This window comes from Sus scrofa, chromosome 9, assembly GCF_054392235.1.
Source record: "Sus scrofa isolate SSC_HxYL_T2T_F1_AM1 chromosome 9, Sscrofa_HxYL_maternal_Yorkshire_Landrace_v2.0, whole genome shotgun sequence".
NCBI classification, from domain to species: domain Eukaryota; kingdom Metazoa; phylum Chordata; class Mammalia; order Artiodactyla; family Suidae; genus Sus; species Sus scrofa.
The window spans coordinates 9,765,289-9,790,255 of record NC_139391.1 but is presented as its reverse complement, the minus strand read 5'-3'; the positions used below and the strand labels follow the sequence as shown (position 1 = coordinate 9,790,255).

Below are 24,967 nucleotides of genomic sequence, written 5' to 3'. Positions count from 1 at the left end.
TGCCAGACACGTCAGCAGTGGGCGGTAGGTCACAGACAGTGGCAGCGCCTGCTGGACTCGGACCCTGGCCTCCGCCTGCAGTGCCCTTTCACTGCCCCAGCCACCTGAGGCTGGGTCTCTGAGACAGAGGCCGGAGGGATCACCACCCAGTCTTGGGGCCCTTCCCTGTCCCCCTTTCTCTGTAAAAGATAAGACAAGGCAGCCCGCGTTTTGTCTTGCTTGGTTTTGTTTTAATGGCCAAAGCGTCAAGCTGTCCTCAACAATGAAGCCTTGTCTGGATCTGCTTGTTTTTCCAACCCAGACACCCAATCGCACCGCCCCCTTGGGGCCCCTGTCCCACCTGGGTGGACTGGACGATGTCAGAGGTTTTTCTTTCATCTCGGGGAGGCTCCTGGGGAGACACGGGCAGCCTCAGTGTGGCCGTCACCAAACACTGACCCCACTAATGGCACATGCCTCTGTTGAAAGTCAAGCCAAGAAGATTATTGAAGGCGGTTACCAGGATGGGGTTCGGAGGCAAGGACAGTTGCCTTTTAGTCCTGGCTTTGTCACTTACTGGCACTATGACCCTGGGCAAGTCACTTGAGCTTTTCGAGGACTCGTTTTGTCTTCTGTAAAACGCATACATATGGCGCGTCTCTTTGAGGGGGTCTGAGAAGCGAGCAAAGCGTCGGGCCTGTAGCCCAGAGCGCCTTCGATCGCGAGCCTCACGCGGGCCAGGACCCTTCTCACGGAGCCTCCTGCCCAGCCTGCTCCCTGCCCGCAGCCCACTCCGCGAGCTGGACCAGGCCAGGCTGGGACAGACGGGCAACCCTGCAAAGCGCTCTTCATGTGTTCCCTGCAGCTTAGAGGAGGCTCCGAGGGCCGTTCAGGGGGAGACCGCAAAGGGAGGGTCACTGGCCGCAGGACCTGGTGTCCTCTGCTTGGGTCCCGCCAGAGAGGGTGTCCGTGTCAGCCTGGGGTGAAGTGTTCGGGCAGTGGGGGTGTGGCACTGGGGACAGTGACTGCTGGCGCAGCGGCTACCCGGGAAGCAAGTGATCAGCTGTAGGGACAGAGGCTGTGCTGGCAGGAGGGGGGCCCTGTCCGCCCGGGAGACCTGGCAGGGGAATAAAACCTCCAGCCACCCTTCCTCCCTTCCTTCCTCCCTTCCTTCCTTCCTTCCTTCCTCCCTTCCTTCCTCCCTCTGGTCTCCCACTGGGGCTTCCCACTGGGTGAAGCTCCTGGAAGCCAGTGGCACACAGCCAGACGCAGTCCATTGAGATCGGCCCCCAGACGGGCCAACGGAAGGCTTCCTCACTCTGTCGGTCCAGAGCCATGCGGTCCATTGGACGCGCCCTCCGTAGGCTGCAGGGATGCAGTTTATGGTCACCTGTTGGCACCTGAGCACATCCCTTATGAAGGGGGTCTCAGCCCCACCCCAGAGACGAGCCAAAGCCCAGCTGTGCGCTCTTCACACCCATCTTTCTGTTTCCACCTCATCGCAGGTGCCTTGGCACCCCTTTGAGGTTGCTGCCCAGGCCCCTTGCCCCCTCTGCCGCCCCTTGTCCTCAGAGGACCTGGCTCTGAGTTTTGTCCAGCCCGTGTGTCTGTCGCTCTTTGTCAGGCAGCGTGGAGTCGTGGTTAGAACACAGGCTCTGAAGTGAGACTTTCTCCTGAAATGCGGACTCTGCCGTGACGTGGCCGGGGAACTGAACATCGCGCCCCTTAACCTCTCTGTGCCTTAGTGTCCTCATCTTTGGAATGGGGACAGCCGAGAGCGCCCTAGGTTGTTGTGAAGACTAATGAACGAATAAATGGAAAGTACTTAGGCCGGTGCCTGGCGAGCAGGAAGTGCCCAGAAAATGACAGCCTTTGCCTTGATCACAAATCATAGAGTGGGAGCCCAGGACTCACGGTGCGGCTGGAGCTTTAATGAGAGGATGGGGACGGTCACTGCCCTCAGTCTAGACTGTGCCCCAGTGACGAGGCTGTGACAGTTCACCTGCCAGCCATCCACCCCCTCCCCCCCAGTCCTTTCCTGCTAACCATGTCCCCTGAGAAGTGCCTCTTCCTGTCAGACCTCAGAGTCCTCGTCGGTGAAAGCAAGCAGTTGGACGAGGTGTCCGCAGGTCTGCACTGGGGGCTAGGACCCAGAGGACTCGAGGGTCACTGGCCTGGAAGAGCACTGAGGCGGGGGGTGACGGCGAGCGGTCAGGGCACAGGCCACTCTCCCTCATGGGGCAGGCGGGGCAGCTATGAGCAGGGGACACGCGGAAACAGGAGCTCAGAGAGAATGAGAGACATCAGAGGGGGCTTCATGGAGAAGGGGGCATTTGAAATGAGTCTTAAAGGTAGGCTAGGACCTCACCTGGTCCAAACTGGACACGAAAGGCATTCTAGGAGGGAGCAAGGCCAAGCCTAAGGCGTGGAGGCAGAGCCTTGGGGCTGCAGCAAGCAGAGCTCATGGCAGGCACTCAGAGGTACCCTGACATACTGGCAAAATATGGAGCTTCTGGAAGCAGGCAGATGTGGCTCAGTTGAATCCTGGCTCAGTTTCCTTTTTTTTCTTTTTTTTTTTTTTTGGTCTTTTTAGGCCGCACCCATGGTACATGGAAGTTCCCAGGCCAGGGGTCACATTGGAGCTGCAGCTGCTGGCCTACACCACAGCCACAGCAACGGTGGATCTGAGCCTCATCTGCAACCTACACCACAGCTCATGGCAACGCCAGACCCTTAACCCAATGAACAAGGCCAAGGATTGAACCTGCATCCTCATAGCTACTAACTGGGTTCATTACCACTGAGCCACAGCGGGAACTCCATGGCTGTTTCTTATTGAAATATTTCTTCTCCTCTTACTGGCTAGTGTCTTGGTGCTCTGACCCTCTGTCTTCCCAGCAGTGGACTGGGGCTGAGCCCTCCCAGGGCTGGGTAGTGACTTGCAAAGCTCTGAGTATGGCTGGACAAGCCAAGCCCCCCACCACCCTGTTGCTGCAGGACCTGCAGGGACCCTGGGGGGCCTGGCTTAGCCCACGTCTCCTCCCCCAGATCAGGCTGCAGGTGGCTTCCAGGGTGTCCTTATCTCTGGAGAGGGGCCCAAAAGGGCCACAGGGGGGCTGGTGTCAGGTGAGCTCAGGTGCACAGTCAGACGGAAGATGTGTTGAGCACACTGCGTGGAGAGCATCTATGAGGCCCTGGCGCGTGGTGCCTGGGACAGCTGGGCAGGCCTGGAGGGCAGAGCTGGTCACGCCAGCACTGTCTTCTTTCTCCCTGATGGGAACACCCAGGCTTCTGAGGCGGAGCCGAGTGATGCCTGCTGTGGGTGTGGTAGCGCCTTGATCTTGGAGGCCTTCCTGAGCGGGGAAGTGTGCTGGCTTCGAGTCCATCCTGGCTTTGAAGGCCAGCTCTCCCTGCTTGGAGCAGAGCTCTGAGGACTCCAGGCCAGTCACTCCACCTGTCTGAGCCTCAGTGACTCACCTGGAAAGAAGGGCAGCCACGCCCACCTCCCGTGTCTGTCCTGAAGCTAAAAGGACGCAGAGGAGGAGACGGCAGACACGCCACAGCCGCCCTCATCCTGCTCGTTCCTCATGCACCGTCCGCTTTTCAATGCACCTCAGGAAGCTCTGTCTCGTGTCTGATTTAAGTCCATCACGATGCCGCTAGAACCCCCCTCCCCCCCCGTGTTGAGGCCCCTGCAGAGGCAGATGGGGCCTGTCTGCTGTACCCACGTGCTGTCCGTACCCGCAGCGAGGGAGGCAGGAAACCGAGCAATGAGGTGTTGGTTTTCAGTTGTCTTGGGGGCCAGTCGTCCGGGGCCAGTGCCTCCTGCGTGACATGGGGGTAGTGCTTCATTCTGACTCTGCACTGTTCTTCTTCTCTGGCTTTCACCCATATGCTCCCAAAGGGGTGACTCCGGGCAGTGGAGAGAGCCCTGGGCTGGGCCTAGAAAGCCTGGGTCCCAGCCCAGCACCCTCCTGACCCCTGCCTTGCAGTGTGCTGTGAAGCCAGTTAGGAACCTTTCTGGGCCTCAGGAGGCTATGGAAATGTCTGCACCTCAGGGCCCGTGTCTGCAGGGAAGATGTAAGCAGTTTATCTGAAGCTCCTCCTCCCTCTAACTCCTCACTCACTTGGGCCCCTGGCCACCCTGGAGAGCCAGCAGATTAGAGTTGTGCTGGTGGCGGTGGTGCTGGGAGCAGAGTCCACCTCTCGGGCCAGGGTTCCCAAGGGGAGGTAGCAAGGGGGAGGTTAGATAGGGGAGTCCTGATGGGTGGGGTAGTGCCTCCCTCCTCTGCCGGGGACTTTGAGAGCCTGGATTTTGTTCTCTCTACCCAGTTAAAGCCATCCAGCAAAAGGCCTGCTGGCTCAGTGGGTTAAGGATCTGGCATTGTCCCTGCTGTGGCTTGAGGCACTGCTGTGGCAGGGGTTCCATCCCTGGCCTGGGAGCTTTTGCCTGTAGTCACAGTTGTTGAGTTCCTCCTTGGAGCAGAGCCTTACCCACGTGAAGTCTGCTTGAATCCCTCATGTTGTGGGTGGGAAACTCAAGGCTCGGAGACGTGAGGTAACTGGCCTGAGTGGGGTGAAGGGGCCTGATCCTGCAGATGCCCTCTGGCCCCCTGGGCCAGGCTGGGCCCTCCGGACCCTCAGCAGGAGAGGAGCTCAGGGTGGTCACGAGGGAGGCCGTTTCTGGTCTGGGAGGTGGCCCCGGGGGCTCTGGGGAGTTCGCTGGGGCTCCTGGGACTGCCCCGTCCCTTTCCTCAGGAAGACATTGACCGGGAGTTCCCTCATGGCTCAGCGGGTTAAGGATCCGGCACTGTCACTGCTGTGGCTCTGGTTACAGCTGTGGCCTGTGTCCAGTCCCAGGCCTGGGAACTTGTGCCTGCTGTGGGCGCTGCCAGCAGAATAAGAAGTTGGCCAGGGAGGCGGAACCTTCGATGCTCGCTCTTGTGGAGGATCAAGACCTGATTTCTCGTTGGCTTTGGGTACCCAGCTTTCATGCTGTCCTCTGATGTTCATGATCCCTCGTGTCCGTGGAGGCAGCTCGGGGCTTGTTTGGGAGGGAGGCCCGGTGAGGGTGAGCTCTGGGGTCAGACAGACCTGGGTTAAATTCCTGCTCCCACCAGCTCCCTGCCCTCAGGCCTGTGAGTAACCCGCTGAGCCTCAGTTTGCTCAGCTGTGAAAGGGACAGTCATTCCCCACAGCAAATCCTTAGCAACAGCCGTCTTGCTGGCTGAGCGCGCCAGATAAGCTCTGTGACCCCTGGTCCAGTGCCTGGTGCAACGTCATAGTTTCTGTAATTTTTTTTTTTTTAATCCATCCCACTTTACGGATGGGAACATGGAGTCTCAGAGAAGGAAGGTGACTTGCCTGAGGCCATGCAGTGATTTCCCTTCGTCCTCCAGACTTCCTGCCTGTGGCTTTTTTTTTTTTCTGGCACCTCCTTCTTGGTCCTCAAGGGACCCAGCACCTCATTTACCTATCAAGTCTTCACTATGTGACACTGTCTGATGTGGCCTTGGGTCCTCTCCCCCCAAGTGCCTGATGGCACTTGCTTGGCACACAGTAGGCACATTAAAAATGTTTGTCTTGCACGTGAATATGTTGATGAGCTGGTATGAGACGTGTCAGAGGTGTCTCTTCAGGCCGCCAAGGCTTGGATCTCTGAGGCTTCCTCCTGTCCCTATTCGTTTAAAAACAACACTTTAATAGTTTTGGTTGGAAATCTTTGTTAAAAGTGGTGATGGCTTCCTTCCCCTGCAGGAGGCCCACGTGGTCAGCTTCCTGGGATGGGCCCTGTGGACACGGACCGCTCTGCCGGGATAGCTGAGACCAGCTGGTCCCCGTCCCCGGGGACCCTGGGCTGCTGCGCGTGTTCAGCAGCAGCTCTGCCTTTGCAGGTTCCTAGCTCTTCTCACCCTGACCCTTCATTCTGCTGCCCACAGACCTGCCTCCGGCAGCCCAGCACCTCTTTTTCCTCCCCTCTTGCTCCTATGGGTGTGTGTTTCCTAAATGCTGTTTCTGCCAGTTGGGGGCTGAGAAATGGAACAGTTGAACTTGTTAGAATTGGTTCCTTGATTGACTCATTCATAACTATTCAGCCATTGTAGACCCTGGGTCTTGCTAGGATTCCATCCTTCTATCCATCCATCCTTCATCCATTCATCTCTCTATCCATCCATCCATCCTATCATCCTTCAAGCATCCTTCCATCCTCCATCCATCCATCAAGCATCCTATCATCCATCATCCATCCGTCCTTCCATCCTTTGTCCATCCATCCATCCATCCATCCGTCCGTCCATCCTGAATGAGGCCCTCTGCAGTGGCTTGTGATCAATCAGACATAACCATACCCTCCGGGCGTGCATGCAGGGGAATAATGATGTACGTAACGGATGCCAGTACAGGACTCTACAGTTTGTCACCTGCCTCTGTCTGCAGTTGCCTGCTTTTTCACAACAGCCCTGAGAACAGCATTATCCCTGTTTTGCAGACAATGAAAGCAGAGCTCAGCAGGAGGAGGCCCCCTGCCCAGTGGACCAGCCTGGCCTCTTACCTGTTCTCTCCTCTGTGCTCCGTTTGCAGGCTGTGGGATGCCCCGATCCTTCACTGCTTCTGACAGAGAGGAGTGCTGGTGGTGGCTCGGGTGGGATCATCTGCCTCTGTAGGATGGTCATCGCGGGGAGGTGTGGGCTTGGCTGGGCACCAGCGCAAAGCCTTTAGTGCCCACACCTCCCTGCAGGGGACCTGGTACACCCTCTGGTCCATACTTCCTGGACTGCGCTCTGGGGAGCCCTGGTTTCTGGGATGGAATGGGACCCGGGGCGCACAGATTCGGGAAGTGTGAGGTCACGCAAGTCAAAACAGGACTTCTCAGGGCCTTTAATGTGTTGATATAAATGAGAGTTTCCCTTACAGGTGGCATGGGTGCTGCCAGCCTTTCCCAAGCTGATCCGAATGTGTGGCTCCTTTGTGACAGGGAAGGGCCTGGGACTGACAGCCTAGAAGACAGCAGGGCGAGCCGAGCAGCAAACGCTCCCCTTCCCAGTTTGCGGGAAGCCTCCGGCTAAAGCTCTCGGTTCTTGCCCAGGGCAGCTTGCATGCTGTGAGAGGCTCCGGGGAGCACCGCTTAGTCCCAGGAAAGAACAGGTCTCGGTGGTGAGTTCCAGGCAGCAGGGGAAGTGGAAGCTGGAGATGTTTTGATTCTTTCATCCACCAAACACACAGGTCTCAGACATCTCCTGTGTGCCAGGCACAGAGCCAGCGTTTGGAAATGCCAAGACGTGGCTGACTAAGAACTCTCCACTTCATTTCCCTGTGCCCACTAAGGGTTTTTAAAGAAAGACAAACACAAGCCTTCAAAGGAAGCAGTGATGTTTTTTCATTGTTCTGGGGCTTCGTGGTGGGCAGATGGGTGACACCCTTGATTCAGCGGAGTTTGCGTCCCAGGGCCTGAGGGGTGTAAGGAGATAGTTCCAGAAACAGCAGCCCTGGGCAGAGCCTGCAGGTGCTGTCAGGAGTGGGGGGAGGTTCAGAAGAGGGGGAGAGGGCGCTTCCCCCAGGCTTCAGCCTAGTGATGGCCGGGGCAGGGGGTGGGGGTGCTGGGGGTGTGCTCTGCCAAGAAGAGCAGAGGTTTCTGTGGGGCTTGGAGGGGTGGGCAGGCGCTGGCCAGCTGGGAAGGGCCTTCCTGGAAAAGCAACAACCTGGAGCAAAGGGGCAGAGGTGGCAATAGGTAGGTTACACTTCGGGCACTCTGAGGAGCCTGGGGTGATGGGGGCCGAGCGAGGGAAAGGGAGACGGGGCTGGGGCAGCTCGTGAGGGTCCGAACGCTGGCTGAGTAGGTGCCCACCTAACGGGCAGTGCCTTGAGGGTCAAGCCATTCATCCCAGCGTCCCTAGCAGAGGGCTGGTGCTGGTAGGTGTGTGGACTGACTGGGCTCTTCCACTGTGGCATCTTGGACAAGTCCTCGCCTGCCCTGGACCTTGGGTTCCTCGTACTCCTGGTGGGGCAAGGTCACCCAGCACGTCCCTTCCCGCTCGCAAGGCTCTAAGGCATTCTTGGCCTGTGTTCATGGGAGGCCCAGACCGTTTCTCCCCCAGCCTCAAGGTCCCCTGGGCAGCCCTGGCTGGACAGGGGCCAGAAGCTCCCAGGGTCGGGAGCAGACGCTGGCTGGGGGGTAGAGGTTAGGCTGGCTCTGCTGGAGAAATTCACTGCTCATGCTGTCTTCCTTCGGCGGTTCGTCTGCGAGCTCAGGACGAAGTGCCCTGGTGTCCTGGTGGCCTTGGAAGGCCCCAGACTGGGTGGGGAAGGGGAACCGAGCCAGGCTGGGGCTGTGGGTTGTGTGCACGAAGCAGCTGGGTGCCGGGTAGGAAGTTCTGAGCCTTCCTTCCATGTGAAAGTGGGTCATTTACCTAACTTCTGAGCCTCCGTTTCCCTGTCTATAAAATGGGAACAGTATTAACTCCCTAAGGCTTTTGTGAAGATGCAGTGAGATTCAACTGTGAAAGCGGCCAGTCACCCGACCCCCAGGCATGTAAGTGGTTTTTGTTGGTGATATTCATTTGTCCGGTTTCCCCTCTCCCCTGGCCCTTGGGCCCACCCAGCCCTCTCCTGGACGTGCTCCCTGGTGGCCTCTTGCTCTTCTCCCGGAGGAGGCTTCCCCTGTCGGGTACACTTTATCCAGGCCAGAGCCATCGGAGCCCATGAATTATGCACAGGTCGCACATGCAGGCCTGTGTGTCTGCCCCCCCCCCCCTCCGGGTCTGTGTGCATTCCAGCAGGAGGAGGTCTGCTGAGCCCTGGGCCAGACAGCCGCCCCCCACCCCCCCCACCTGCACCCAGAGGCCTGCAGACTTTGGGTCTGGTCTCTGGGAAAGCTGGGAAGACCGGGGGTACATGTCAGGACCTCCCCCACCCCCAGCCCCGGCCCCGTGTCTGCTCTGCTCAAAGGCTGGGTCCAACAGGGCCCGAGGGGCGGGCAGAAGACTGTCTGTCACCATCCTCCGTTCCTCTTCCTGCAGGCGTCAGCGGGAGCGACTCAGATCTCTGGGGGGGATGCTGCTTTATTTTAGCAGGGCCTGAGGCACCCACTCTGGGGCTGGGGTGGGGGACAGCAGCCGTCACACAGAGGTGGCCACACAGGGGGGCTTGGTCAGAGCCCCCCTGCCCAGGTTGAGGTGCCTGGGGTGACAGGCCTGGGCTGTACCCAGCATCTTTCCTCAAGGGTCCCGAGGTCCCTCTCAATGCCCTTGTTCCTGAGAGGCTCTCGGCTGGGGTCGGGGGCAGACAGCTGGGCTTGGCTGGCATCGGAGGCGTCACAGATGCTCCCTCTGCTTCCGTCGGTGGGGGGTTGGGGGGAGGGGGGCAGGCAGGGAGAGGAGGCTGTGGGGCCGTGTAAACCTAAGCGGTAGATTGAGGAAAGAGCCTGGGAGACCTGAGCGTCTATTCTCCCTCCCTCTTAAAAAGGCTGGATTCCTGTCCCGGCTCCACCTCGTGCCTGTGCAACCTTGGATTTGTGACATGGACAGTCTGAGGCTCAGCCTAGGCTAAGCTCATAAGACCGGTGAGGGGTCAAATTAAACAACCCAGCCTCATTGGCTTTCCTTAATGGGACACCGAGTAGGGTGCCGGGCACATAGTAGGTCACCAATTTGCAGAAGAGGTCTAACGCCAGCCCCGAGCAAAGAAATCGGGTGTTTAGATACTTGGTCTGTGATCTCTCTAAGCAGGAAGTAGGAAATGTCTCTTAAGCTCCTTGGAATGGTTAGTGTAGCCTGGACACGGTCTCACACCCATGAGCCCAGTGGAGGAGGCGCTGACTTGCCTGGGGGGTCAGGGGCCTTCCCTCTGGGACCAGTGAGGCCAGGCAGTCCGGCAGTCCTGGGTGTGAGTCCTGACTCTGCATGCTCACCCATGGCCTAGGGCGGGTCCTTTTGTAAAGAGCAGGTGAAGGACACCTAATTCCCAGGGTTTGGAGATTCATCTGAGAAATTACCTATAAAACTGCACCGGAGAGCACAAATTGCTGCCGATACCTCGTAGGTGGTTGCAGGAGCCTGGAGGGTGACCGAGGTGTAGACCAGTGGCTCAGGAAGCCAAGGCCATGTTTGTTCCTTGTTCCTGTGACCAGCAGGCTCTGCAATGACCAGCTCAGTGGCGCCTCATGGGTTTTCCTTAGTGGGACAGCCGGTTAATTAGCCTCTGAGTGTTTCTGACACGTGTCTCCGTGAACTTCCCAACATGTGTCAGGGTCAGCCTTCGCCAAATGTTGTCAGCCCTCGTGCTCAGCTGGGGACCGAGGGAGCAGGAGCCTGGTTCTGGGTGGTTGGAAAGGGGGGGCAGAGAGGGGTCAGTGGCAGGGACCTGGTCGGGGGACAGGCAGTGAGAACAGTCCCGCCTGGCTCGGCCCCCGGTTCCCTGGGACCTTGTGCACCTGACCGTCCTCTCTCTGGGCCTCAGTTTTCCACTAAAAGAGGATGTTGGGAGAGGTGTCCCAGGAAGCTGCGGGCTCCCACGGACCAGCGTGGGGCCAGGAATGGTCTCTGATGCCAGCCAGGCCTGGGGCCCCCGTCTCCTCACGTCCCAGTCTTGACCTTGGACAGGTCACCCAGCCCTTCCAAGCCTATCTGACAGGGCAGACCCTGACAGTGGACCCCGTGTCCCGTAGTGTCTGGCAGGGGTGGGCCTCAGGACAGCTTCGCCCGTCCCCTCCTCCTTTCCCAGCTTCGCCTGCAGGGCCCAGCCGTTCCCAGGAACTCTTGCTCCCAGTGGATCGAGGGGCCGGGGAGCACTGCTGACCCCAGTGCTGAGTCCCCCGGGGGCTGTGTGTGCTGATCTGCTGGGACCCTGGGGTCAGGGTGGAGCCAGCCAGCCATTCTCTGCCTTTTTGTTTTTTGGCTGCACCCGAGGCATGCGGAAGTTCCCAGGCCAGGGATTGAACCCAAGCCATAGCAGTGACAATGCCGAATCCTTGACCACCAGGCCACCAGAGAACTCCCTTTCCTCTGCCTCTTAAGGGGAAGAGGAGGTACACACACTAGAGCCCAGCCTTGTATCTTGCATCTTGGAAACTTGATCCTCTAGAACCGCAGAATCTTTCTGTCCCCCAATCTTGGAAGCATTGACTGACTCATGGGACTTTAGCATCTTAGCCCTTTGAAATCAAGACTTTGAGAAGCAGGCGGGACTCAGAAGTGACCTTAGGGGCCATAGGATCCAGATCTCCATCCAGCCCAGGCAGGCCCTCTGCAGACCCCCTGGACACCCCAGGGGCGGGGGCTTACTCTGCAGCCCCCTGGTGCAGGCCCCAGGCTGCAGTCCGGTCACAAGGCCTCCAATGACCTCCTTGTGGTCATGGGTGACCCCTGGGCCCACACCCCGCAGGGCTGGTAGTGCTCACGGGCAGCTGGGAGGGAGCTAGGCGCCCGCTCAGCTAAGAATAGACGGCTTTGTGCGATTTAAGTAACAGCCTGATCATGTCAGGCCTCCCAGCCAGGACTCGGGAGCTTATGAAGCAGGACCTGGGGCCCCCATGGGTCCTCCTGGGTGGTGGCAGGAGAGAGTGGGTGAAGGGTGCCGGGGCCACCGCTGGGCTTCCTGGGGACGTCTCTCCTGTTTCCACGTCGTGATGATTTGATTTTTTCCATCGAGTAACGCTCACGGCTCCTCCCTTCTCTCTGGGGCTGGCTGGGGAGCATCACTCAGCGTTCCCCCAGGAACACTGCGGAAATCTCTTCTGGGAAGAATTCACACAAACAAACTGGCCTCCGAGAGGAACACACAGATCGATGAAAATGGCTTTGTCTTCAAAGAGAAAGCCCTTGACGGTGGCCAGTTATTAAGCACCTACTGCACGCCGGGCCGTGCGCTCAGCGGTTTGCGCCCTGGCCCTCTCTGACTCTCACGGGGGAGGTGTCCTTGTCCCCCAAATGCAGACGAGCAGTACTCGGCGGAGCTGGGATGGGAGCCAAGGACCGTCCCACCTTGTCTTTCTGGGCACGAAGGATTCCCGAGTCAGGGGAGAGGTGAGAGGCAGGATTCTTTTTTTTTTTTTAATGGCCGCACCCACAGCTTCTGGAAGTCCCTGGGTCAGGGATTGAATCCGAGCCACAGCTGTGACTGACACCACAGCAGCAGCAAGCAGGATCCTTAACCCTCTGCACCAGGCCAGGGATAGAACCCGCGCCTCTGTGGCGACCCGAGCCGTGGCAGTCGGTTTCTTAACCCAGTGTGCCACAGCGGGAACTCACAAGAGTCAGGATTCTTGGAGAGAGCCCTGGGCATGGGGGACTTTGTGAATTGTGCTTTTCTCCTGTTATAGGCCTGTCCTGGACTGGGGGTGGGGGATGCGGTGGGATTATGATCCTATCACAGGCCCCCGTTCGTAGAGTTGGAATGAAACCGAACCCCTTAGGGTCTCGAATCCCCCCATAAAGTGGGCGGGGGCAGCAGCTTTTGATCCCTGGTCTTTGGACCCGGGAACGTCCTGGTCCTTCTCTGCAGGTCTCCGGTGCCTCCCCCCTCCTCTTCCCCTGGATTTCTTCCCAATACGAGAGTCAGAAGGAATCCTGGGCCACCTTCTGATGGTACAGACAGGAGGACCGAGGCCCCAGAAGGACAGGGACTGGTCCAAGGTCACAAAGTAGTGGGCGTTCAGGAAATCCCCTCCTCCCTCCCCGTCCAGGCCAGGGCCTGCTCCCCCATGGGCCACTGCTTTTGTGCGGAGGTCTGGAGGGCCTGGGGTGGGGGTGCTGGGGGATGGAGTCAGCTAGATTCTGGCAGGGAGGCGGGGAGGCAAGAGCCAAAGGCCCAGGCCTCTGCCTGCAGCGAGCGCCCCAGGCTCATCTCTGGCTGCCCCCATCCTGCCCAATGCGAATGCTGCCTCTTCTGTGAAGCCCGCCTGGACTCTCCCCCTAAAACTCCCCACACCAAGAGTGAGAATCTTAACTGTGGTTTTAAGAAACCCACAAAACTTAAACTTTATCCTCGTAATCATTTTTTTAAGTGTGTAGTTGTTAGCATGAACTACATTCAGAGTGTTGCACAACAGGTCTCTAGAACCTTTTCATCTTAGAAACCCGAAACTCTCTCTGCACCAAACAACCCCCATCGCCCGCCAGCCCTTGGCAGCCACCATTCTACTTTCTGTTCCAATGAATTTGACTGCTCTCAATACCTCACACTGGAGTTCCCGTCATGGCACAGAGGAAACAAATCCGACTAGGAACCATGAGGTTGTGGGTTCGATCCCTGGCCTTGCTCAGTGGGTTAAGGATCCGGCGTTGCCGTGAGCTGTGGTGTAGGTTGCAAATGCGGCTCAGATCTGGCGTTGCTGTGGCTGTGGTGTAGGCCGGTGGCTACAGCTCCGATTAGACCCCTAGCCTGGGAACCTCCGTGTACTGTGGGTGCAGCTCTAAAAAGACAAAAAGACAAAAAACAAAAAAACCCCTCATGTTAGTGGAATCACACAGGGTTGTCTTTTTGTGACTGGCTTGTTTCCCTTGGCATAATGTCCTTGTGGCTCATCCGCGCTGCAGCCTGTGACAAGATTTCCTTTCTCTTTAGGCCGAATAACAGTCCATTATACACACAACACACCTCGTTTTGTTCATCCATTTGCTCGTCGATAGATGCTTAGGTTGCTTCTCCCTCTTGTTATTGTACAAAAGTGGGAGTTTTGAAGTTGAATGGGTTGGAGCCTGACTTCCAGCATCACTTGAGAGGTATGTCTGAGTCCTTTGTCACTTGCTGTTGTGACAGTCGCCTAGCGGGGTTGCTGCCGGGATTAGAATGGTGCGTGGATGGCAACACGCCTAGCCCTCGTCGAGCTCCCAGTGAGTAATGGGGGGCTTCATTCTCATTATCCACTCTCCTGGGGACAGATCGCTTTTGGGGTTTATAGGACCCACATCCTCAAGGCCAGGTCAGCATCTCGTGAGTCTTAGAATAGGGTCGCTGCAGAGCACCCGGGACCAGAGAGAGCCAGGGACTTGTCCAGGTTCACACAGCCAGGCCTTGGCCATGATGGGAGGAGAGCAGGTCTCCGGCCTGGCAGCCTTCCTGCTGCAGTCCCCAGGGTCCCCAGGCTTTGTCCTTAGGAAGGAATGGCTCTCCAGGGAGAAGCCTGCGGAATGCAGGGCTGGGGAGCAGCGAGACAGGCGTCTCAGCCTCATCTGTCAAGGGCAGAGGTGGGTGGCATCTGCCAGGCTCCTGTGATCACCGCCTTCTCCGGGTGACGAGGGGCTCGTGTCAGACTTTGCGTGGTTTAGGCTCATCTCAGGAACTTGCCTTGCATCCGGGAGCTCATTCTGCTTTCAGTCGCCCTTGTTCAGCTGTTGCTTTGCTTATTCTGTTCTTTCCCTGAGTTTATTCAGCAACTACTTCCCGAGGCCTGCCATGGGCCTCGAGACCAGTCAGATCTTGCAGGCACTAGTGTGGTGTGGACTCTGGGGCTACACCGCCTGGGTTCAAATCCTGGCTCTGCTAGTTACCAGCTCTGTGACCTTGGGCAAGTTGCTCAACATCTCTGTGCCTCAGATGCTTCCTCTCTAAGTGGGGACAGGCATTCCTACTGTGGCATAACGGGGTTGGCGGCATCTCTGCAGCATTAGGATGTAGGTTCGATCCCCAGCCTTGGCGCAGTGTACTCAAAGGATCCGTCATTGCCACAGCTGCGGTGTAGGTTACACCTGCAGCTCAGATCTGACCCCTGGCCCGGGAACTCCATGTGCGCGGGGCGGCCAAAAAAAGAAAATAAATACAGTGGGGATAATGATGTTCCATTTATTATCATTACGTAACACATCACCCTGAAACCTGGTGACTTTATGGAAGAAGAGTCACTTTCTTACCCCACGGTTTCCGTAGGTCAGGATTTAATATGGGCTTAGCTCGGTGGTTCTGGCTCGGGGCTACTTATGTGGTCTCAGCTTCGTTTCTCTCTGGGGACTTGCCTGCGTTTCCTCACAGTAAGTCAGCCTCAGAGCAGTCAGATTGTCTACAGGGTGGCTCGGGGCTCCTGCGGGAGTGGTCCAGTGATTAGGCAGAAGCCGCATCACATACACTGACCCGGCCTTGGACGCCTCAGGGTCGCTGTGGCTGTTAGTCCCAAGCCCTCCCAGATTCAAGTGGGGGGGGGGCAGTCGCATGTACCCCACCTCTTTGTGGCAAGAGTGTCGGAGTTATAAGAAGAGTGTGTGGGATGAGAGATATAGCTGCAGATGTCTTTGGAAATACAATCTGCCAGCGCTGTGAGAATTAGATGAATCAAAACACAGGAAATAGCTAGAACAATGCCTAGGCATTGAAGAAGAATCATGGCTATAGATAGACAAGGGTGATTTTGACCATGTGCAATTTACTTGGAATGGACTTACTTTAGGACCTGACTCCCAGTTACAGAAGTCACTTCACTAACCAGCAGCATTTCCCATTTGGGTCCTGCGGGATCTATAGGAGTTCAACAAGCAGGGGCGAGTGGGAAGGCATTCCATGCAGAGGGATCTAGCTGTGTAAAGGCATGGAGCTGGAGAGTGGAGTTTCTGGGGCAGGGACTTCGCTTCAGGGGGCTGGGGCTCCCCTGGGTGGGCAGCCAGGACGGCCCATTAAGGCCGAGTCGCGAAAAGCTTTGTCTGTGGAGTTCGGTTGGTCCTAGACGTCCCGGGGAGCCCTTGGCTGGGGTATGAGGGGCAGGAGTGCCGTGGTGGGGGAGCCCTTTCTGAGGTGGGATCAGCAGGACGGGAACAGGGGTGGAGGAGAGGGCGGGAAGGATGGGGTCGTGCCCAGGTGTTTGCCGGGGGCATTTGCATCGGCTTTGCGTGCGCTGTGCACAGCCACCTTCCTGCATCCCCTGCCCTTCTAGTCCATCGGATTCTTCACTCTTCTTTCTCTGCTCAGATAGGCTCTCCCGCAGAGGAAGATAGCAAGGCTGCCTTGCTAGAGGTCTCTGGAGGAGCTTGGCGGCCAACCCCAGGGCAGCCGGCAGGGCCGAGAACACGCAGCATCCACTTCCTCTGCCTGCAGCCCCTTCGTGGAGAACAGCCCCCGCTGCCCTCGTGGGCTCCCTTCCAACACTGCCCTCCTCTGAGCCTTGCAGGGTCCAAATGGAACCAGCCCCCAGGGCGGGGGTATCTGGCACCCCTCACGCCAAAGATGGGGAAGCGGAGGCCCAGTGACCTGCGCCACATCCCACAGCAAGTTAGCGAAGGAGCCAGCTGCCCGCCCGGCACGTGGCTGCAGCCAGATGCGGTGGCGCCCAGGGCTCCTCCTCCCCGCCACCGCCCCTGGCAGCCCCCCTTTAAGGCCAGTGCTCCCCCTGAGGGAGGCCATGGCCGGGAATGATTTCAAGGAAAGAAAAAAAAGGCTTAGTCGTCGTGTGGCCCTGGGAAAGTCCAGTCTCCCTGAGCCCTGGTTTTCTCATCAGTAAAAGGAGCGAGAGGACACCTTGCCCAGCAGGGCTGTCCTGGGAGTTGGGTGCACCCATCAGTGCTGAGTTCTTAGCTCTCATGCTGTCGCCACGCCTGCGAAGGGTTCCTGGGAAGGGACATTTGAGCTGTGATGTGGAGGGGAGGCAGGACCAAGGCTGGGCACGGAGGGGTCTTGATGCTAGAAGCTCTGAGTTGGCCTGGGCTTGTGTAGCCCTCCCCAGGCAAATGAGAAGGGGGTCTGAGGGCAAGTTTGGGGTGGGATCCAGGCAGCGTGCCCTCTGGGGGCAACCTCCTCCCCTAGCGGTGTGATGAGAGAGGGCTTCCTGGAGGAAGTGTGTGGAAACTGAGAGGAAAGGAAGGGCTGAGGCGGAGAGAGCATCTCCAGGGCCGGCCATTCCCCAGGCCCTGCACTGCGGCTGTGAGCTGCAGCCCTGAGTCCTGGCCAAGCCAACCCTGACGGCTGGAGCCCATGATGCCCAGGGAGACTGGTGCCCTCCGGGGAGGCAGTGGCCCAAGTCCATGCCGCTTCCAGGAAGCTGTGGCTCTGAGGGCCTGTGTGCTTGGGCCGGGTGCCCGTGAGCACTCGCCTGGGTCTCTGTCACTGTGCACTAGGGGTATTTCTGTATGTCTGTGTGTATGCATTTGCAGGTCCCCCTGTGACACTCCCTCGTAAACGCGGACAGGTTAGAATGCATCTAAAAGGAGACTAGATGTTTATGTGGGTTTTTATTTTTATTTTTTAGAGCCTTTTTTAACCATTTTAGGGCCGCACCCACGGCATACAGAGGTTTCCAAGCTGGGGTTGAATCAGAGCTGCGGCCGCTGGCCTACACCACAGCCACAGCAACATGGATCTGAGCCACATCTGTGATCTGCACCACAGCTCACGGCAACGCCAGGTCCTTAACCCACCGAGCAAGGCCAGGGATCAAACCTATGCCCTCATGGATGCTAGTCAGATTCGTTTCCACTGAGACATGCCGAGAACTCCAGCTTATGTGTTTTAATCTCTGAGGAGGGGAAGAGCAAAGAGAGAGCCCTTGCCCTGGTTGGGTGGGGGGCTGTGGGCTGTGGGGAGATCCAGACCTCAATAGAGGATCAAATTGAGCAGAAAGACAAGTTCCCAGACTTGGGAAGCCTCTTCTGGGGCCGCTCTATGCTGAGCTCGGCCTGAGTACCAGGACCTAGAGTCAGGGCAGGCCCTGCACTTCTGGAGCCAGCCTGGGGCCATCGGACGTGCAGCCGGGCCCCAGCGTGGCTGCCAAACTGGGGGCTGTACGGGGCTGGCCTGAGTCTGCCAGGAGAGTTGAGGAAGGCTTCATGCAGGAAGAGCCTGAGCAGAGGGAGCCCTGAGGATGCTTGGTGGGTGATGAGGGGAGGGGTGCATAGAGCAGAGCAGGGCTTGGTGGGATTTAGGGGTTTGAGGAAGGAGGAGGTAGGGAGGGTGGGTCTCGTCTTCCAGGCCTGGAAGACTGGTGGTGGTGGGGTGGGGGGGGGGATGGAGGCGCTTTGAGTTGGGAGAAAGTGGGAGGAGCAGGTTCACAGGAATGTGACAAGTTCCCACTTGGCCACTGCGGGTGTGAGGCTCCTGTGGGACGTCCGGGGCGGGATGACCAGAGGGTCACTGGATTCTTGGGTCTTGCGCTTGTCCAGGCAGGACAGGGTGGCTGAAGCCACAGAAGCAGGTGGCATTGCCCCAGGAGAGTGTGAGGGGCAGAGAGGAGGAAGCAAGGGCTGACCTGGGCAGAAAGGGGAGCCAGCTCAGGGCTGGGGGGCAGCCAGAGGGGGAGGAGGGGAACTGGAGCACCAGGTGTCCTGGAAGCCAAGAAAGGAAGACGTTTCCCGAAGGAGGGCCAGGGCTTCCGTGTCGGGGAGGACTGAGCTGTCTGGGGGTTTGCTCATGTTGGAGGCTGTGGTTGAACTTGGGGGACAGAGGGCAACTGGTTAACAAAAGGCAGGAGCGAGGAGTTGGCAACCTGAGTGTTGACAAGTCTTTCAGGAGTTTGGATGAGAAGGAAGGAAAGAAGGGAGAGCCAGTTGGAAAGGGGCGGAAGGGACGAACTGGGGGAGACTCGGCCCGTTTATTGCCGCCTGGTAGCAGCCAGGAGCTGCCGGAGGAAGGAGAGGGTGAGGCGAGCATCTGAAAACACCTGCTGTGCCCTCCGCAGCTGGAAGGGCACCTAGAGTGGGTGGCTCTACCTGGAAGGTTGGTGCAGGGAGCAGGGATGGAGGAGGTGGCCTGGGGGCAGCCTTGGGTGCCACCCTGAACTCTGCCAGGCCCCAGGGCCTCTGTCCACGCTGCTTGTGGGGAGGACTGGGGACCCTCACCTGCGGAGACTTGTGACCTTCTGGGAGGCAGAGGCCTGCAAACTCAGAGCATCCTGGTAAACCAGAGTCAGATCCGAGGTGGAAGCTCAGCGCTGGGCGGGGTTGGCCTCCCGCGGTTTTGGCTCCAGTGCTCACCCAGGTGGCTTCATAGATGCTTCAAACCAGTGAGGCTTGGGAAGGTCAGAACATTGATCCGCCTGCTTCCAAAGAGGCCAAGGCCACCCCCATCCCTGGGCCAGCTCCCAGTTACCGGGAAGTTCTTCCTCTGGGTCTAGCCTAAGTCTTTCCTGCTGTGCGTTCCCTTCTGGGTGAACTTGTTCAACCCTGCTCCGTGGAGCCAAGCTCAGCAGCAGCCCCTTTGAGTGGCAGCCAGTGTTTTTACAACTTGTTTTCATGAAGTGGGTTTGAAGTCTCCCTGCATTCCCAGAATGTCAGACCCGCCCTGATTCACAAAGATTGACCAAAACAGGATCTGCGCCAAGGAGAGGAGTCTGAGGACTTAGTCATCCTCCCATCTACAGATCCTCCTGCTTTCCTGCCCGTAAAAAAAAAGAAAGAAAGAAAGAAAGTAAGAAAAAGAAAGATTAGCGCAGATGGCCAGGAGGGACGGGCATTTGGGATGTAAACAGTCTCAGATGATGCTGACAGGGGGCAGGAGGGTCGGTGCTCGGGCTTTGCACGGGACCGGCCTCAGTTCTAGTTGGGCCACGTAGGGGAATCTTTGACAGCTCCAAGTCTCTGAGCCTCAGTCTCCTCATCTCTGAAATGGAAACGTTAATGGCATTTAGCTCACAGCTGTCTGAGATTGAAGGTTCTAGAAGCAGAACCTGAGACAAAGAGTCCCATGAGAGTGACTTCTTAGGAAGTTTTCCAGGAAAAAAAAATAAAAACCAAAACATCTGCTAAGGGAATAGGGGAAGTAGAACCAGAAGGAGAAAAAGCAAGAGTGTGACTTCAAGCCATGCCCCTTGGAGGGGAGCTTGGTTTAGTCCCCAGAACTGGCAGGGGCAAGGATGCCAGTGCACTTGGGCCCTGCCCAGGGGGTCCCGGGTCAAGGGGCCTGGGTGACGGCCGTGCGCATAGGTGGGGGGATGCAGGCGGTGTGAGAGCAGCTCACCCACGTGCCTCCACAGACGTTGGCTCTTGGGAGGGGTGGTGCAACCTGGCGTGACCCAGGACTGTACAGGGCTCCCCGGGGACATTTGTGGAGACAACAGAGGCAGGTTCTCCAGGCGAAACCTGGTATAGAGGAAACACCAAAAGGTATGAGCTCTTCCCACTTGTTAGAAAGGGGGTACAAAATGGGCACCCCAGGATTGTGTGGTCAACAGCAGGCGGGACCTTCAGAGAGCTGCCCTGCACCCCTGTTGTCCCCTCAACCCCAGGCACAGGCTCACTGTCTCAGGTTCCAGAGGCAGGATCCCTCAGTCCCCTAGGCCAGTGGCCCTGGCCCCCGACGACCTGGATGGGGCACTCTCTCTGGCCCTGCCAGGGCTGGTCTGGTGCTCTGATGTAGCCCTTTCTGGAGGAGCCTACCTCTGTGCCCCTGCACCTCTGGCCCTGCCCATGTGGCTTAGCGGGGGCTGGTCGTGATCAGGGCTCGGCACAGGGCCGTGGAGGCGCTGAGCGCCATGTAGGAAATCGAGGCCTCGGGGGTCCATCCCCCGCCTGAATTGAACTTGGCTTTCCTCCCAGTCGGCCCAGCCCCACTGTGTCTCCTGGGCTTTTTCCATAGAAAGTGCTCAGGGATCGCTTATGGAACTCAGTTAGTCAGCATGTCCCAGAACAAATAAACAGAACTTGTGCTTCCAGGACTCGGGCTCTGATGACTTTAACTGGTGAGGTCAGCCTGGGTTGGCCCGGATGGAACTTGTCCCAGCCCCTCTCTTGCACCTGTGATGCCGCAGGGGCTGTCACCCTGACCTGGCCTTTTCACTCTGGCCTCTGTGAGTCTAGCCCCACAGAGCATGACAGGCCTGGGTTCTAGTCCAGACTCTGTCACCTGCTGTGTGACCTTGGCCAAGTCACCTGCCCTCTCTGAGCCTCCGTGCGCCATGTTGCTTGCCAAAGTTTTGCATGCGCCCACCTAAAATCGGATGATTTCCAACGCGGTGTTAATCCCTGCTTGACCGATCCCCAGAGAGGTGAAGTGATTTGTTCCTGCTCACACAGCAAAAGGGTGGAGGTGAGAGGGCCAGGACCTGCTCTCCCGGCCCCCATGACTGCTTATCTGAGCGCCTCGTCATCTCTGCTCCGCACCCTGCGAGCCCCAGGCGGATTTGGAACCCGAGCTAACCTCCTGGAGGTCAGGATGAGCTGAGCGGGGCCTCAGAGTGCTTGGTCCCTGCTGTTTCGTCATTAGCTCCCCTGACCACCATTTCTTAGGTACCTACCGCGTACGGGGTTCTCTGCTCAGATGGGCAGGATCCTGCTTCATGTCTGGGCTGCTGTAAGGCTGTACCCTATCCTGAAGCCTGGGCAACCCGCAGGCCCCAGGGGTGAGAGTGGGCCTGGGGTGGGGTCCCTGAACCGTCTAGGCCCCGCCCTGCTGGGGAGCAGGCCCAAGGGGCTGGCTGGGTGGTGGGCACAGGGTAGCACATTTGCTCACTCCCGGTATCCGGTGCCCGTGGCTGTTTGTGATGGGTCCAGTGCTGGGCGAGGCTGGGAGGTGGCTTTCGTCCACCAGCAGGGCCCTCCCCAGGCAGGATGCCACCTTGTGCACAGGCACTCGCCCTGCATCTGTCTGTACTGCGGGCTCTGGGCTCCTTCAGCGGGTCTGTTTACCCAGCCTTGGGGCCTCTCCCGGCACACCGGAAAGCACAGGAAATGTGTGTTGGTGACTGGATTTTTGTTGTCTAGACTGGCTTGCAGGTCAGACGGAGAATGAATCTTGGCCCTGCCACTTAGCCGTACCCTTGAGCATGGGCCCCAATCCCCCTTGAGCCCCGTCTTGCCATCTGTGGAATGTTCTACCACGGGAGGCCGAGAGGGGTAAGCGAGAGAACGGACAGAGCATCCCAGCTGCATCCGAGGCTGCGGCCAGCCCTCGTGCATGCTGGACGGTGACTTAGCAGATGGACGCCGCCGGCACCAGGCTGAGACGGGGACACAAGAGAGATGGGGTTAGGCCCCATCGCAGGGTTCATCGCTTTACAGTTTTCAAAGCCCCTTCAGGTCCTGCTCCCTGGGTTCCCCTGTCCGTCCCGCGAGGCAGTCTGGGCTGGTTGCAGCATCCCCGTCTGACCGCTGAGGAGCCTGTGCCTAGCGATAAGGGGGGTCTCATAGCCAGGCCCAGAACCCCGGTCTCTGGAGCTTCGTCCCCTGCTCTGTCCTCAGCACCTCTCCCCTCCCCCAGAACTGGTGCTGCCCTCTGGAAGCTCTTCGTGAAAGATGCTGGGAAGGGTGGCGGGCAGGAAACGTAGAGATTTGTCAGCTCGGATGTCGGGGGGCTGAGGGTGCCTTGGGGTAGGTGCAGTGGGGGGCGGGAGTGGGGCCGGGGTGGACGCGGACGGTGGGCAGGTGCAGAGGAGGAGCAAACCCTGTGCGGCCCCTGGGCCATTCGCTCAGCCCGGCCGGTGAGGGCTGCCAGCCTGGTGCCGCAGAGGCTGCTGGGCCCTCCCATGCGGATCCCTCTGCAGTTGCTGCTGGCGTGGAAGGGACTAGAAGGCGCACCCGGTGTGGGAGGCGGCGGCAGTCACGTCGTGGTCAGTGCCCTTGAGGGTATCCGCATCAGCTCTGGAAATAAGGCCACGTCTAAGCATGAGGACGGCGCCCACGCAGAGCACTTTCTAAACGGCGGACTCGGGAGACCAGGGCGGGCTGTTCTCCCGGCTGATCCTCAGCGAGAGGTGACCAGCGGAGTGACCTGGGCCCCACAAAAGGGAGAGCTGGTGGAAAGGCAGTGGACAGGCAGGCCCAGCCCCCGAAGTGCAGGGCCCAGGACAAAAACACAAACGGAAACCCACATGTGTGTGTCAGATATTTGAAGGTTACAAAACAAACCAAGACGCTGTTCACTGTTTCATTTTCCCACCTCAACAAAGACACCTTCATAATATAAATCGAAAAACCGTGTAAAGTTATGGCTTATATGACTAAAAATGACAAAATATCAAAGACGATAATTTAATTATCAAAATATCAAAGAATTAAAAAAAAAAATTATAAAAGGAGTTCCCGTCGTGGCGCAGTGGTTAACGAATCCGACTGGGAACCATGAGGTTGCGGGTTCGGTCCCTGCCCTTGCTCAGTGGGTTAACGATCCGGCGTTGCCGTGAGCTGTGGTGTAGGTTGCAGACACGGCTCGGATCCCGCGTTGCTGTGGCTGTGGTGTAGGCTGGCGGCTACAGCTCCGATTCGACCCCTAGCCTGGGAACCTGCATATGCCGCGGGAGCAGCCCAAAGAAATAGCAAAAAAAAAAAAAAATATCAAAGAATTTAATTATCAGAATATCAAAGAAGACACATATGGGTGTTTTGGCGGTGGGCTGATAGCCTTTGGATGAGTTAATAAGACGTATTTCATACCTTATTATTATTTTATTTTCTTTTGTCTTTTGTCCTTTTAGGGCCACACCCGCAACATATGGAGGTTCCCAGGCTAGGGGTCGAATTGGAGCTTCAGCTGCCAGCCTACACCACAGCCACAGCAACTTGGGATCCGAGCCGCGTCTGTGACCTACACCACAGCTCATAGCAATGCCGGATCCTTAACCCACTGAGCGAGGCCAGGGCTCGAACCCCCAACCTCATGGTTCCTAGTCGGATTCGTTTCTGCTGCACCACGACGGGAACGCCACATACAGGATTATTTATTACATAAAATATGTTTTATTGCCTTCATTTTAGCAAATATCATAAATGTTGTAATCGAAAGTTTTCCCATCGTGTGAAAATTGTATATTGACAATAATAATCTAAAGGATGAAAAATAAAGAGCGGTTGTGTTTAAAGGGTATAGAACTTGAATATATTTCCATCCAAAATGTAAATTCCGTGTTAAGAAAGGAGAATTTATATTTTCAAAAGTGATTTTTATTCCTGGAAATTATCTGGGAAATTAAAGCTGAACACATCATAATGCGTGACTCTGATTCTAACACAGAATTTTTTAAATGGACATGACATGGTAATGCCAATGTTTGAAGATTTTATAAAAGTGAAACTACTCCCAGTTGTCGTGTCTAATGTCCATCGAGTTGCCGATATAAAGAATGAGGTCACGCTTCGTGGGACGTTAATTTGAGTGATAGGAATTGTTAAACACGGTAAGATGGTCCTTAGCTGCCATGTGCACTTACTGCGAACACCGCACTAATTCACGAGTGCGTTTAGAACCACAGATCGGAATGGGGGAAACGCCAAAAAGAAAAAAGAAAAAGAAAAAAAAGGGGGTTGCTCAGCTTGACTGGGAAATGGATACCTTGTTATGTAAGAAGTTGTTGCAGGTTGCTCTCTGAAAGGGCTTAAGTCCCCCCCCCCATGGAATATTCTTGTCATTTCGTCCCCTCCCTGCCAGTAGTGTCCTAGTCCTGGTCCCTTCTCACCACCCCCCACCCTACCCCACCCCCGCCCCGTCATCGGCTGTGGAACCCGCGGTCTTTCTTCTGGACAGAATCACCTTCTGTCTTCAAACTCGAGACATGGAGAAGAGTTTCTCTGGGGTCTGCGCCGTCAGTGTTAGGGGAGTGGATCCTGGGGGTGTCGTGTGACAGAAGCTCCTGGATGTTCCGTAATTATTTGTAGGCGTGTGTTTGTGACGTGTGGGGCTCAAGGCAGTGGCCCTTCTTCCTGCACCGAAGGGTGATTCAGGGGATGTCTTCTTGCCAGTGACATCTCGAAGCTTCAGCTACCAGTGGATTGACGGTGCTTATCTACAGCCGGAACTTAAATCCGGGTATCGGCGTTCAGTCAGTCATCTCTTTCGTATATGCTTTTGCTCAGTTGTTTAAAACCTGTATTCCATTATAGAATGCCAGCCCATGGCAGGTTTTTGTTTCATTTTGTTCTGTTTGCTTTGCTTTTTAGGGCCACACCCGAGGCATGTGGAATTTCCCAGGCTAGGGGTCGAATTGGAGCTGTAGCTGCCAGCCTACACCACAGCCACAGCATTGTGGGATCAGAGCCATGTCTGCGACCTACACGGCAGCTCACGGCAATGCTGGGTCCTTAACCCACTGAGCGAGGCCAGGAATCGAACCTGCGTCCTCATGGATACTAGTCAGGTTCCTTACCACTGA

The 24,967-nt window shown here is 57.2% G+C and overlaps 1 protein-coding gene across 6 annotated transcripts in view; it reads left to right on the top strand.

The window, feature by feature from the left end:
• Positions 1-24,967, top strand: part of GDPD5 (glycerophosphodiester phosphodiesterase domain containing 5) — an 84,321-nt gene that overhangs the window by 8,009 nt on the left and 51,345 nt on the right. The window lies entirely within an intron of this gene.